Source organism: Geospiza fortis, unplaced genomic scaffold (genome assembly GCF_000277835.1).
Source record: "Geospiza fortis unplaced genomic scaffold, GeoFor_1.0 scaffold145, whole genome shotgun sequence".
NCBI classification, from domain to species: Eukaryota; Metazoa; Chordata; class Aves; order Passeriformes; family Thraupidae; genus Geospiza; species Geospiza fortis.
Window position 1 is genome coordinate 2,678,117 of NW_005054362.1, and position 12,391 is coordinate 2,690,507.

At 43.2% G+C, this 12,391-nt stretch overlaps 1 long non-coding RNA gene across 1 annotated transcript; it reads left to right on the forward strand.

The window, feature by feature from the left end:
• LOC115948219 lies at nt 1-4,369 on the forward strand. The gene is made up of 3 exons (XR_004082063.1): nt 1-37; nt 2,437-2,608; nt 3,168-4,369. It is a non-coding gene; the product is annotated as an uncharacterized LOC115948219 (long non-coding RNA).
• Nucleotides 4,370-12,391: the final 8,022 nt, after the last annotated feature.

Here is a 12,391-nt window from a genome sequence, read left to right on the forward strand (position 1 = left end):
ACTGGGAGCCCTCCCGGTGTCCCCACAGCATGCCCCGGTCAGTCCTTCCCCCTGCGCCCCGCAGCCCCGTCCCGTCCCCTTCCCGCCGCGAACAGCCCGGGAATTGCGGCTGAGGGCGCTGGGGCACAGGGCAGGTCTCTCGTGGGGCTCCTTCACGGAACAAGTGCGAGCAGTGGCAGAAATTGGTCCGAGATTCAGCCTCTGGAGGATAAACTTGGCTCTGCGGCTCCTTCTGAGGGAGGTTGTTGTCGCTTGTGTAGGAGATGTACAAACAGATTGCTGCAGTTACCCAATTAAGATTTCTAGCAGCCTTTGAAAGCACAAAGGGATGTCAAGTGTGGCTGATGTACGTGTCAGGTGAATGGTTACTTAATTCCTTGGAAATGGAAAGGTGTGCAGAGGATCCGTGTGGAACAGGAACAGCCAGTCCTGGGCCCAGGCCTCATCTGGGGAAAATGGCAAATTTCTGTCCTCGAGGCTGAGCATCAGTTGTCAGCGTGCCTCAAAGCAGCAATAAATACGTAGTGCATAAATCTGAAACAAGGACAGCAGCTTCAAAAACACCAAACAATCCGAACCAGACTATAAATTAAAGTCAAATTTGCTCATGGAATCTCTCAGTCTGCGAGTTTGTTCTCGCAGATCCTTCAAAAGCCATGCTTAGGCCTGAAATAGTTGGATTTTGGAGCCTCTCTGCTATTTCAATTAGGTTCTTGGATAGTCTTAGAATCCCATGTGAGTCCCCAGATGATGGATTAAAATATGCAGTGAGTCATGTTAAATTGGTGCCAATTGAAATGCACAGGTTGTAAATCACTGCAGAATTTGACTCAGTAAGTAGCAACCATAAATGTAATACTTTGCAATTCTAAGCACTGCGACTAACTTAGATTAGCTCCTCTTCTGAGAAACAGAAAACGCTTCATACAATAATTTCATAAAATTTATTGGTCTTCACAGGAAGGCTTCACAAGACACTGATTGATGTCTGAACTCTTAACTGGTTAAATAAAGTGACAGAAGGGGTGGACGGGTGCCTTGTGGTTGGGCATGAAGGCTGTGTTAGAGCCAGGAACATAATCCAAGTCTCCTGACTCCTAGATTTGAACTTTAAAACCAGATCATGTTTCCTTTGTGCTTTCAGTCCATATACTGACCTTTAGGAATCGTATTTACCTACAAGTTCCCAGAAGAGATCTGCTTTCCTTTGTCATGCTTTCCTGGTATCAGTTACTGTTTTCTCCGATGAGTATTTTGAGCATGTAGAACACAGAGAGCAGATGAGAATGGTATTTCTGATGGAGGTGCCTGTGAGTTCCCCATCACTTAATCCTGGAGAAACACTGTTTCTGTAAACACTGATACTCATCCACTGATACTCATCCTTTCTTCCTCAGTGCTGAGGGGAAGGCAGTTGTGGTGAGGGTGGAGAGGGATCTGGGCTGGGTGCACTGGGAGGCTGCTGCTCTGAGATTTTGCTTTCTATTGAGAAAATTCCAGTCCTCTCACCTTCCCAGAAGGAAAGGAACATTCCCCTCCTCTCATGTCTCTGTAACGTTAAAGAAGAGGAAGGATGAAAACTTTAGATAATGCCAAGATAAGAAAAAGAGATGGTGAGATGGAAACCCATGAAGTCTGTTCTGACTCTGGGAAAGGAGACTCCATGACCAGACCTTGTTAGAACTGGACTAGCTGAACTTGTCGTGTTTGAAAGCTCAAGTGATTGGAGGCAGGAGCAAAATCACACATTGGAGACCAGTTTTGTGGGACTTCCCAGCTTGGGGAAAGTGAGAGAGATCTCATGTCATCCTTAAAGTTTCATGTTATCATGATCCTTTCTTGTGCTCTCCATGCATGCAGCCCCCTGGCTGCCCCCCTGCTGCTTGGCATTTGCAGTGGTGTCTGAATATTCACAATTACTGCCTGAAAGAAAACAATCAAGGCTTAGCTCTGTGCCTTGACCTCTTTATCACAAGAGAATCTTCACAGATATGATAGGGATTATAAACTCCCAGTGCAGCCTTGGGTAAATATTACAGGAAGCAGCTGAGATTTGTTTATGCTTAACTTATCTCAGTTTGGGTGATGTGCTGTCTGAGGCAAGTCTTACAGACTTGAGGGCCAGTGTTCCAGTTTACTTACTGTATAATTCTGGGACATTTTCCAAATTGGTTTGCACGGAGAGTGATACAGATTTTGAAGGAAAGTTTGATGTGAGAGTTGTTATATGAGTTCAGCTCTACAGTTCCATCCAGTTCTCTGGATAGAATTTGTCTTTTATTTAGCTTGGGAAAGGCTTATGGAAGCTGCTTATTGCAAAGACATCCTGCAGAGGTGACTTGTGGAGGAAAGAGGATGGAAATAAACAATCCAGAGCTCTCTGGATCTGCAGGCACAGCTTCACTGCTCCCTCCTGACTTTCTCCTCCCTTTGCAGCCACTGCTGTGCAGATGCTGCCGAGCAAAGTTGTGACAGAGCTCGAGCGCAGAGAGCAGCAAATCCGAGTGGGACAAACCTGAGCGAATGAGAATCCGGCTCCCCGAAGAGACATCACCTTATATGGGAACAGCACGGACAAGAGCATGAACGGTCCGGCCGGGCTGCTGAGGTCAGATCTCAACCAGATGGAAGATGTTAGTGTGAAAACAAGGGCTTTTAGGAAGAGGAGACAATACTTCTGCTTTGCTCAAGCAATCTGACTCCTCCTCTTTGTTTCTGTTATTATAAATATTGTGCTGTGTGTACACATGGGTCTGACTGTGTTATATTAAAAATTAATTTCTTTATGGCTATTCTAGTATCTAAATGCATCCCCAGCCTGTTTCTGGTTTCCACTTGCAGCTGTACTGTGGTCAGCTAAAGCCTAAGGAGTGATCACAGACATCTTCAAAAATTCAGCCTGTTTGTGCAGAACGTGGCTTGTTCCTGTGAGCTGAGGCATTTAAGACAATACCAGCAGCCAAGAAGTCTGTCTGGTTCTGAATGTTTTGTCATGTCTACATTTGTAAGTGATTTAAAGTACTAAAGAATTGGAAGAAAAACATTAGATCTGTGTTGTAGGGTTTGTATATTTTGTGCTTTTATGAGAGTATTGTGTTGCATGAGAGAGGATCCTGATCCTTTAAATCTGGGTCTAATGGATTCTTATCCAAACTTGTGTCTTTCAGACTCTGAGCCTGGGATTTAGAGGCTGGACCTTGAGAGCTCTGCAGGTTTCCAGCCCCACCTCCTGTGTGTACAGTGTCAGTGGTGGCCTCACACCTCTCCTGCCCCTGGGCCAGATGCACACAGCTGGCTCAGAACACACTGGGCAGCTGCAGCTTTGTGTGACTGTGCAGCAAGAGAGGCACAGCCAAGGTATGTGCCACCAATGGCTCTGCAGTGACTTCATCACTCATTTTGGTCCCAGCCCCTGATGCAAAACCAGTCTAAGACCAGGTAGAATGGTGTCCCAAGCAATATGGGATAAGAAGCTGGAGAGCTCTGTGTCCACTGATGACCCCAGAACCCCAGAACCCCACTGCCCTGTGCCTTGCCTGGCACTGCCAGCCCTGTGGAGTGGGTGCTGTGTGTTCTCCCAGCCCAGAAGAGTGTTACACCTTCTCTGCACTGGTGTGAAGTGGTGGGGGTGGAGAGTCAGGCCCAGAAGGAGGCTGGCCTGATGCTGGCTTCCATCCATTTAGCTCCAGTTGTCCCTGCATTACTGGTACTACTGAGGGGAGATGATGCCACAGCAGCAGCAAGACCATTGATGTGGTGTTAGACCACCTTGGACAGTGGATGTGGCTGTGGATCCTCCGAGGTGGGAGTGTGGCATAGGATGTTATTTAACAAGGAGGGGTTGGTTGGGCAGAGTTAACTCAGCTTTCTCTAGAAAACACTCACTGTCTTGTTTCTTGCCATGCTGCTTGGTTTTGTTTCTTGACTGAAAAATCCAAAATAGCTCCACTGATTGGTCTCAGGTTTACACCAGTGTTTCTGAGATTAGAGCCTGCTCTTTAGAGCCTCCTGTTCAAGGTCAGATGAAATGCTCACCCCTTGCAGCAGATTCCAAGAACAATAAGATGTTTTAGGAATGTGCCATAATTGATTGCCTCTAAAGGGCAAATTTTGCTCTGTGCTGCCAAGCAAGGGCTGTTCTCAGTGATAAGTTTGCTGAACAAAGTCTGCTGAGGTTGGTGGAGTTGGTTTCATTCTCCTGGGAGGGCGGCAGGCCAGGACATTGCGCACACTGATCCCAATCGCACCAAGGATCAGGTCTGCAGGAAATCCAAGTGGCCTTACTGAGGTTCTGTGCCCACCTTCTGCTGCTCAGAGCTGGGTTCCCACTGCCACTTTCCAACAACATTGTTATCCCAAAGCACTGTTCTCCGGGAGGAAAAGGCTGAAATGCTGTCAAAACAGAGGATATAAATAAAGGAACATTGATCAGTTGCTTTGTATTTTTGTTCTTCAGATTCTATTTTATCTCCATCCAGAAAAGTCTGTTGTTAACCTGAATTGGTGCAAGTGCTTGTGGCTTGTTTTTCAAAGCAAGCCTTTTATATCACTTTTATGTAATGTAGAAAGTATCTTCTGAACATACAATAGTTTTTTCAAACTTGACAGTGCTTTTATGAGTTAGATGAGCTGGGTGACATTCCTGTCAGCTTTGGAACAGAGGTGTCCTTCCTCCTTAACACATTCAATTCATGAGAAAGTAAAAATGTTAGGCCAAGGTTTTTGAAGCAATCAGCATGAGGCACAAAAATAGTCATTCTGAAAAATTAAAGCCTACGGTTTTTAAGCTCTTTTAAAGAAAAACAACGTGGACAGGACATTACCATTTGTGACAGAAAAAGTCAGAGTCTAGGTGCACACAACAGAGCATGGGGGAAAGTTTTTGGATGATATCAAGGCCTGTTGCAGATAAATGCTGTTTCCCAAATGGCATCTGAAGGGTCAGGATGTCATCTCATGTTGTCTGTGTCATTTAGGATGGGAAAATGGAAATTCTCTTCTTATGTGCATCAATTCAAAGCCAAAAGGTGTGAAAGTGAAACCAAGGCAGAATTTGATCCAGCTGATTTGTCTCATTCAAAAATTCTCTCACCTACTTGAAAATGTCCATTTGACTTTTATCTTGTTCAAGAATGGTACAAAGAAGCTGACATGTTTTATTCTTATGGGCTTATTTGTCTTTTCTGTTTTGTCCAGACGGTTGTCTAGCCACTTCTCACAGACTCTGACAGGAGAGGATGATGTTAACAGCTCAGTAAGTACCAGTGTGAAGGAAGTGGCTCACAAAAGCAACAGGGTCTGGGTTACAGCAGAATACACTGTACCAATGCAGGCAAGTCTTCAGTTAAAATCAATTCAATATTCAGAAGTCAGATTTCTGCCCACTTTTACATCCTTGTTTAATTGGCTTGTGTTGTTGAACTAAACTTCCAGCTGAAACACTTGATTTCTCAATCTATCACCAGACCCAGATATGAAACTTCTTATAAAATTGTGAAGGAAATTACTTCACCCTCAGCCCAAACAATGACAAGCACTGTTGACCCAAGCAAGGGGCTAAATAAGGATTGATGAGGTGTGGCAGGACCATGGTTTGGGTAGTTCCTTCTGCAGCTTCCTCCTATAGAAAGCTGCAACAATCTGAAATGTCAAGCTCCCTATCTTACATTTGAGGAGGACAGGTTGAAACTATCTTTAAGTGGCAAAACCCCCTTGAGTAAGAGCTTGTTTCTTTACAAGAATTCAAACAGGACGATGTGTGAATTATAATGCAACTGTTAAAAACCTGTGAGATCAGGGGTTCCCTGTGGAATCCATGGAAAACCTCCCTAATTGAGTGAAAGACATATCTACTTTTGGGTGTGTGTGTTGAAAGAAAGAGACATGACAATGTCATGAAATTTTAAGGTACTCCCTCTGCCTAGGGACTTCTAGATCTCAGGTATGTAAAGCAGCTCTTTCTTTCACAGCCACACTGTTAACACTCATTATAGTTCCCTAATAACTGACTGCTACCCAGCTGCCCTGCTGTATGATCCTGCAGTGAAGTCACAGCCTCCAGTTTGTACCACCATGCAGCTGCCATAGAAACAGCTTTAGGTGTCGCAGGCTCATCTTCAATTCACTGGAGACATTTGGCTCATTAATTCAAATGTCAGGGAAAAATGCATCCACGTAAGAGAGCTTTAATCAGGGACTGAAATAATAAAAAAAAGTTTCCTAATGTGGGGTTTTCTTCGGCAAAGAAAATGTGGAAGTTCTCTGTGGGTTCATTTATCACATTGAGGTTCATTTCACCTCCCTGTGGGGTGGATTGGTTGTCTGTGTTTTGTGCTGCAGGCTGGTGTTTGGGGATCCTCCTCAGACCAAAGAACATTCTCTTCATCCTCCCCACACAGATCATGAAAACATCAATGCTGCCAATCTCAGTGAGATAACAAAACTCTAGGAGAAAGACTCCATGGAACAATGCTGCTGTGACCTAGAGTAGGACAGAAGGGCCTGGAAGCCATCTTTTGTTGTAACCCCATGACTGTACAATGTCCAAGATAAAAATGTTCTATTTCTAGTCTGCAGCAGCCAAAGAATGAAAAAAAAAATAGAAACTATTTTATTTCAACAGCAATTATGGAATTGATACTCTAAAGAAGTGAATTGTAATGAATTTTAGTTCCTCTCAGCCAGCTTTGAAATATATGCATAAGAAACTAGGTCAATTAGCACTTTCATTAGCTCATTTACAAGCCCATGTGTATAAAATAGAAGATACATATAAGTTTCTACATTTACATCTCATCTTCTCCCTAATTTGGGGTTTCCTGCAGAAACAGAGCAGTTTTTCCACTGCCAGGTCCCCTCTAGTGCCCACAATGCCTCCTACAGCTCCTTCTGCTGAGGTTTTTCAGCACTTGAGAGCAAATTCCATTCCCTTCTCATGTGGACAGAGTTATGGTCTGAAAAAGGCTTTGTCCAACAACAGGAAGGCTGTAATTGTTCATACAATATCCGGGAAAGATATGCATGAGCTTCCTGAGCTAATGAAATCCTAAGGGTTTGTTATAAAGTTTCAGTGACTGCCAGTCATTTTGAAATGTCACCCTCTGTAGGCTCCTGCTGGGATGGTACTGAGAGTTTTGCTTTCAATTACATTGCACAGTTGACACATTCTGCCTTGTTCCCTAACCTTCCTCTGACATGCCAGGAGTTGGTCACTACAGGCACCAAAAATAATGGATGAGAGGTTTGGACCAACCCTCGGATGTATAAAGTTCCTTCATAAGTTCCATTGGCAAGAAGAAAAAATAGAGGAATCGCTAAAAAGCAAATCTGATTGTTTATTTTCTACCAGAACAATACCAAGGTCAGAGCCCAAGAAGCTCTGCCATGTGGCTGAGATACTGAGGTAGCAACGTGAGGCTTTGGTTACACCCATGATTGTCTTCATTGACCAAATTCCTTTGGAAGGTAAATCTCATGAACTACACAGGAGGCCTCCTTTTCCTTCCTGTTATGGCAGGAGCTGAACAATTGCATGTTGCCAAGAAGGTTCTTTTATTTTGGATTGTTCATTTCTGCCTGAGGCAGGGCACTGTTGCTGGCTTAGCTGGCTGAAGGACTGTTTTTTGTAACACCTTTTTCAGAACAGCTTTGGATCAGGTTCCAGATGCTCCCCAGTGGATGATGACCAACAGTTTCCCATTATAGGTTCATTAATTTTTAGTTCTTTAAAAACTAACACACATAATTAATGTCTTGAGTGTTATACAGTGAAACTATTCAGTGACTTTCCTGCTTAGGTAGCATCCACAAAGGTTGATATGGTTTGTAATTAAATCTCATTCATTAACTTGTTTAGAAGACATGAGAAGTCCCTCATGGAAGCTACACATCATCCAGCTAATGTGCTGCTTGTCATCACATCTCTGGTGCAAGGCATTGCTTGAAATGCAATGATAGGAAAAATATTTCCTGCTTAGGAGCACTGTCCTTTACAAAGATGACTGCTTGGAAGATTGGGTTTCCCCCGTGGAATGGGTGTCTTGATGGAAATTCAAATACTCCTGATCCTCACCCCTTTAGTAGCTGTGCAGCTCTGGTGTAAGTGAGCACACGGCTGTGGGGACCAGCAGTGAAACTGTCAATTCATGGGGCAGAGATCAGCAGCTGTCAAATGGTGTAAATTCTCACTACTATTCTATAGCAAGATTTATATCAGAAGCCTCCTGTTCATATTTCAGCTGTCATTAGAGACTTGGTTTAGGCTTGGCCCATACAAATAAGTGCAATAAAGAGAGAGCAACTGATACCCAAAACTAAGAAAACCACCCTTATCTTTCTTGCTCTCCTGAGCCACCTAACTCCCTGTTATTCTTAGCAACACATTCCTCCCACTGACAGCTTCCCAGGTAATAGTATAGTGGCATAACATTGATGTATTTAAGTAAAAGAAGTTTGTTAATTTGAGTTTCTTTTTTGGCCTGCGGTTCTGAGGAGTTCTGAAGATTTCACTGTGCCAATAAGCACAACATTCACTTCCCAAAATTTAATTACACCATGTAAGTGCAAACATTCCTCAATGCCTTCTGAAGAGTAAGTAGTAGTACTCTGAAAAAATTGTGTAAATTGGCATTCTTTACTCAAAAAGGCTGTGCATTCAGGACTGTATCTGCCTGAGTGACAAATGGAAATTTTCTATATTGTTTTAGTCTTATTAATCCTCCAGGAACCAAGGGAAATAAGGAAAGCTTGGGAACACAGCCTCTCAGCAAAACCATTTCTCCCATGCACTGGTCAATAGAATTGCTTATTCAGCTATCCTGGTTGATATTAGGGTAAAATCACTATAGCACGACAGATGTGTGATTCAAGTAAGGTGAAAGGGTTTTGTTTACACAGGTAAAATTTTGCTGGTGGCAATATCCAAAGAGTAAAGAATTCATCTTAATTCCCAGATCCCAGTTAGGGGCACATATATCTGGAAGCTACAAACAAAAAAAATTCATATGTTTACAAAGTGAGCAGATGTAACACAGGTTCTAGACAGAGATAAGACAGCTCTGAACAGGTCAGCTCTGAGCACAGAGCTGCTACAGAGGAGGCTTCTTTCTATAGCACCAAGAGCAGATGGGAAATAACCTCTACCCTGAGGGCTAGAAGAAACCTCTGATCCTGGAAGGAGTTAGGAAAACTCTCAAATAAAACCTGACTGACCTGCAGGCTAAAAGCTGGCCCATTAAAAATATCTCTGGAACCACTGAACACAGAAAAAAAGGGCATTTCATGTCTGTGCAAGCAAGAAGATAGAAGAACATGTCACAGTGTGGTGTATGGAGTGAGTCACTGCCTTCAGAGAATACAAATTATATACTGGTGAATGGGAAGCAAATGATCTCAGGAACTCTGATTAAACCACTCGGAGTCTCCCAAACTTAGCTTGCAGTAGGATGTGCAGGAGAGAGTGGAATCAATTAAAAGCTTGCTCTGCACTGGTTTGTTGGCATCAAGATGGCAAAGCAGAGCAGCAGGGACTGAACCCAAAAAGAAAGGAGGAAAATTAATTTTTCTTTAGGCGTCTCTATCTTTGGAATACCTGGAGATGGTAGCAAACAGAAGGCTGAGCTGCTGGCTTTTATACCAGACATATCCTCTCTAACAATTTCCTCTTTTGATACTTGAACAGGCAACCAACTGTAGAACAAATTTTGAATAGCAGTGACAGAGGGATCTGTGACTATCTGCCACTCTTGGAACTGACCCTTCAGCTAAGCAAATTCCTATTCAAATTATTTATTTAAATGAAGGTGAACAGGGCTTAGAGATCAGTCAAGTATATCAGTCAAGAACAATACAGCACTTTGAGTCCTGCCAGCATGTCTGAGACAGAAGGCATATGGGTGTTGTTATCAGAGCTTGGATATTGGTGTCATTGTATGGTGTAGAAGGTCTTTTAGTTTCATATAATGATTTTTGTCTGCACTGCCAGATTTTCATTGTCACATTTAAAGGCTCTCTTTGCTCCGTGCTCCATGACTGCCTATTGATCCATAAGCTGATATGAGCTGTGCACTAGGAAAGTCAGGGTTTTGATAGAATAAGAAACTGGAAGTTGGTTAAGGCTCCCATGGTTCTTGCCACTCTCTGCTGATCAGAGAATGGAAGATGCTGATGTCCAGAATGCTGAAGTGTGCTCAGGAGTTCAGAGCTGGTCTGGAATAACATGATTTTAAAGCTATCAGAGCCTGGGCACTCTGTCACCAGAGGATGTATTTTCTTGAGTCAACTAAAAATTGCTGCTTTGCTGTGGTGGGTGCGTGCCCGCGGGAGTGCGTCGGTGTTGAAACAACTCGTGAGGTGTCGATTTGGCTTCGCTGGGGTGGGTGATGGCAACACACAAAAACAATCCTCCTCCAGAGCTGCTGATCCATCATCATTATCCCTGTTGTGCTGTGTCAAGTGCAGAACCCAATGCAGAGGATCTCTGCTGAAAATTCTCTCAGTGGTTGGATGAAGCAGCAAATGCTGTTTGCTTTATGTTGGGAATTGTTGCAGAGCCACCCTGTGAAATTTTGTGCTGCTGGCAAGCTGCTGCACCAGCCAGTCCAATGAGAACAATGAAAATGAAGAATCTGAGCTGATGTGTACTGGTGAGTCCCATGAGAACCATCAGAATGAAGAATCTGAGCTGGGGCTAACCCTTAGACAAGGAGCCTCTTCCCCAGACTGCCAAAAGTGGTGCTGCTGTGGCAAATGCCAACCAACTCAGAAGCACCATGAGCAGCTCTTGCTGAAGGAAAAAAAGGGCAGCACATCACAACCTGAACTGGTTTCAGCACCTGCTGCTGTCTGATTGCACCCTGAAGAAAGCCAGAAGTCACCTCAATGCATGCCCCTGAAGAGAGGAAGCCCAAAAGATGTATCACCTAAAAAATGTGCTGAGCATTTTTCTGCCCCAGCCTTGTCAGCTTTCTGAAGCTCTGGATTGCGAGGGTCTAGAAAGAGACCACTGAGTGAGTTTCATAACTCACCATTGAAGACCTTATGGTCCAACCAGATCAAACATGCTCATTTTAGATGATTCCAGTGACACAAAGCATTTTCTGAAAAGCCCAGTGGGTTCTCTTTGTATTGTTCTTTTTAGCTTGAACCAAGGAATTACAATGAAAAGTACTTTTACCATTTTTTTGTAATATTTTCAGGTATTTCTTTCACACTTATTGAAATTAAAATGTCGGGCTTTGCCCTTCTGTTTGCTCTGAGCTTCAAGCAGGCCTTGCCTCCTCTACCTCCTCCCCTGAACTTGTGTGAGTAGCTTTGTGCTATGATGTGTAAGGCCAGAGTACATCCAAGGAGCAGCAAATTCAGGGTAAATTAATCTGTGCTCCAACATCTTTTCTGTTCTCTATTTTTATTCTATTTAGACATGTTCTATTTTTGTAGAAACAAGGTGAGAAGGATTGTAACAGGTGTGTTCTGCATTCCTTTCAACGAAGCTTTGTTCTTTCTGAGCTAACCCAGCAGTTTGCCATTTCCATTTCCCACATACATTTTAAGATATATTGCTGGCAGATTATGCCACTTGTATTTATATCTCCATTTGAAAAATGCATTAATTGTGTTAATATTCATATGGCAGCATCTTATATATCTAGAGTGGGAAAACACTACTGTGGGCATTTATGCATTTCTATTCTAGCATATGAACCAATTCTCCTTTTGAAACTTACACTGAATATTCACTCATATTCCTATCCTTTCCCCACTTCTTTTGGTCCTTTCTGTTTTGGCTGGTTTTATAAAAAATTAAGCATTTTACTAATATATAGCTGAACTAAAGGGTCTTGATAGTTTTGTAGTGCCTAAAATTCCCACTGCCACTTTCATCAGTTCACATCTTCCTGATGATTTACCTGCTCTTATGAGGATTATAGTCATGTTTCTACAATAAGGACTGTTTTGGGTATCTCAGAATAAAATAGAGGGTACATGAACTTTGCTTTTATAGCAAAGATTAGTTCTGCAAGAGGATAAATAAAGAATTTGGTCACTGTGGATGGAAAGGTGGCAGTCTTCAATATGCTCTGCTCTCTTTTGCAGGCAGTTGTTTGGTCCTTGCACTGATTTAAACTGTGCCAGGGTAGGTTTAGGTTGGACATTAGGAAGAATTAGGAAGAATTTATTCCCAGAAAGTGATTAAATATTGCAACGGGCTGCCCAGAGAGGTGTTGGAGTCACCGAGCCTGGAAGTGTTTAAGTAAAGACTGGCGTGGCGCTCGGTGCTCTGCTCTATTTGACAACGTGGTGTTCCGTCACAGGCTGGCCTCGATGATCTCAGAGGGGTTTTCCAACCTAATGGGTTCTATGATTCTGTGAAAACAGCCGTGAAAAGTCCGCG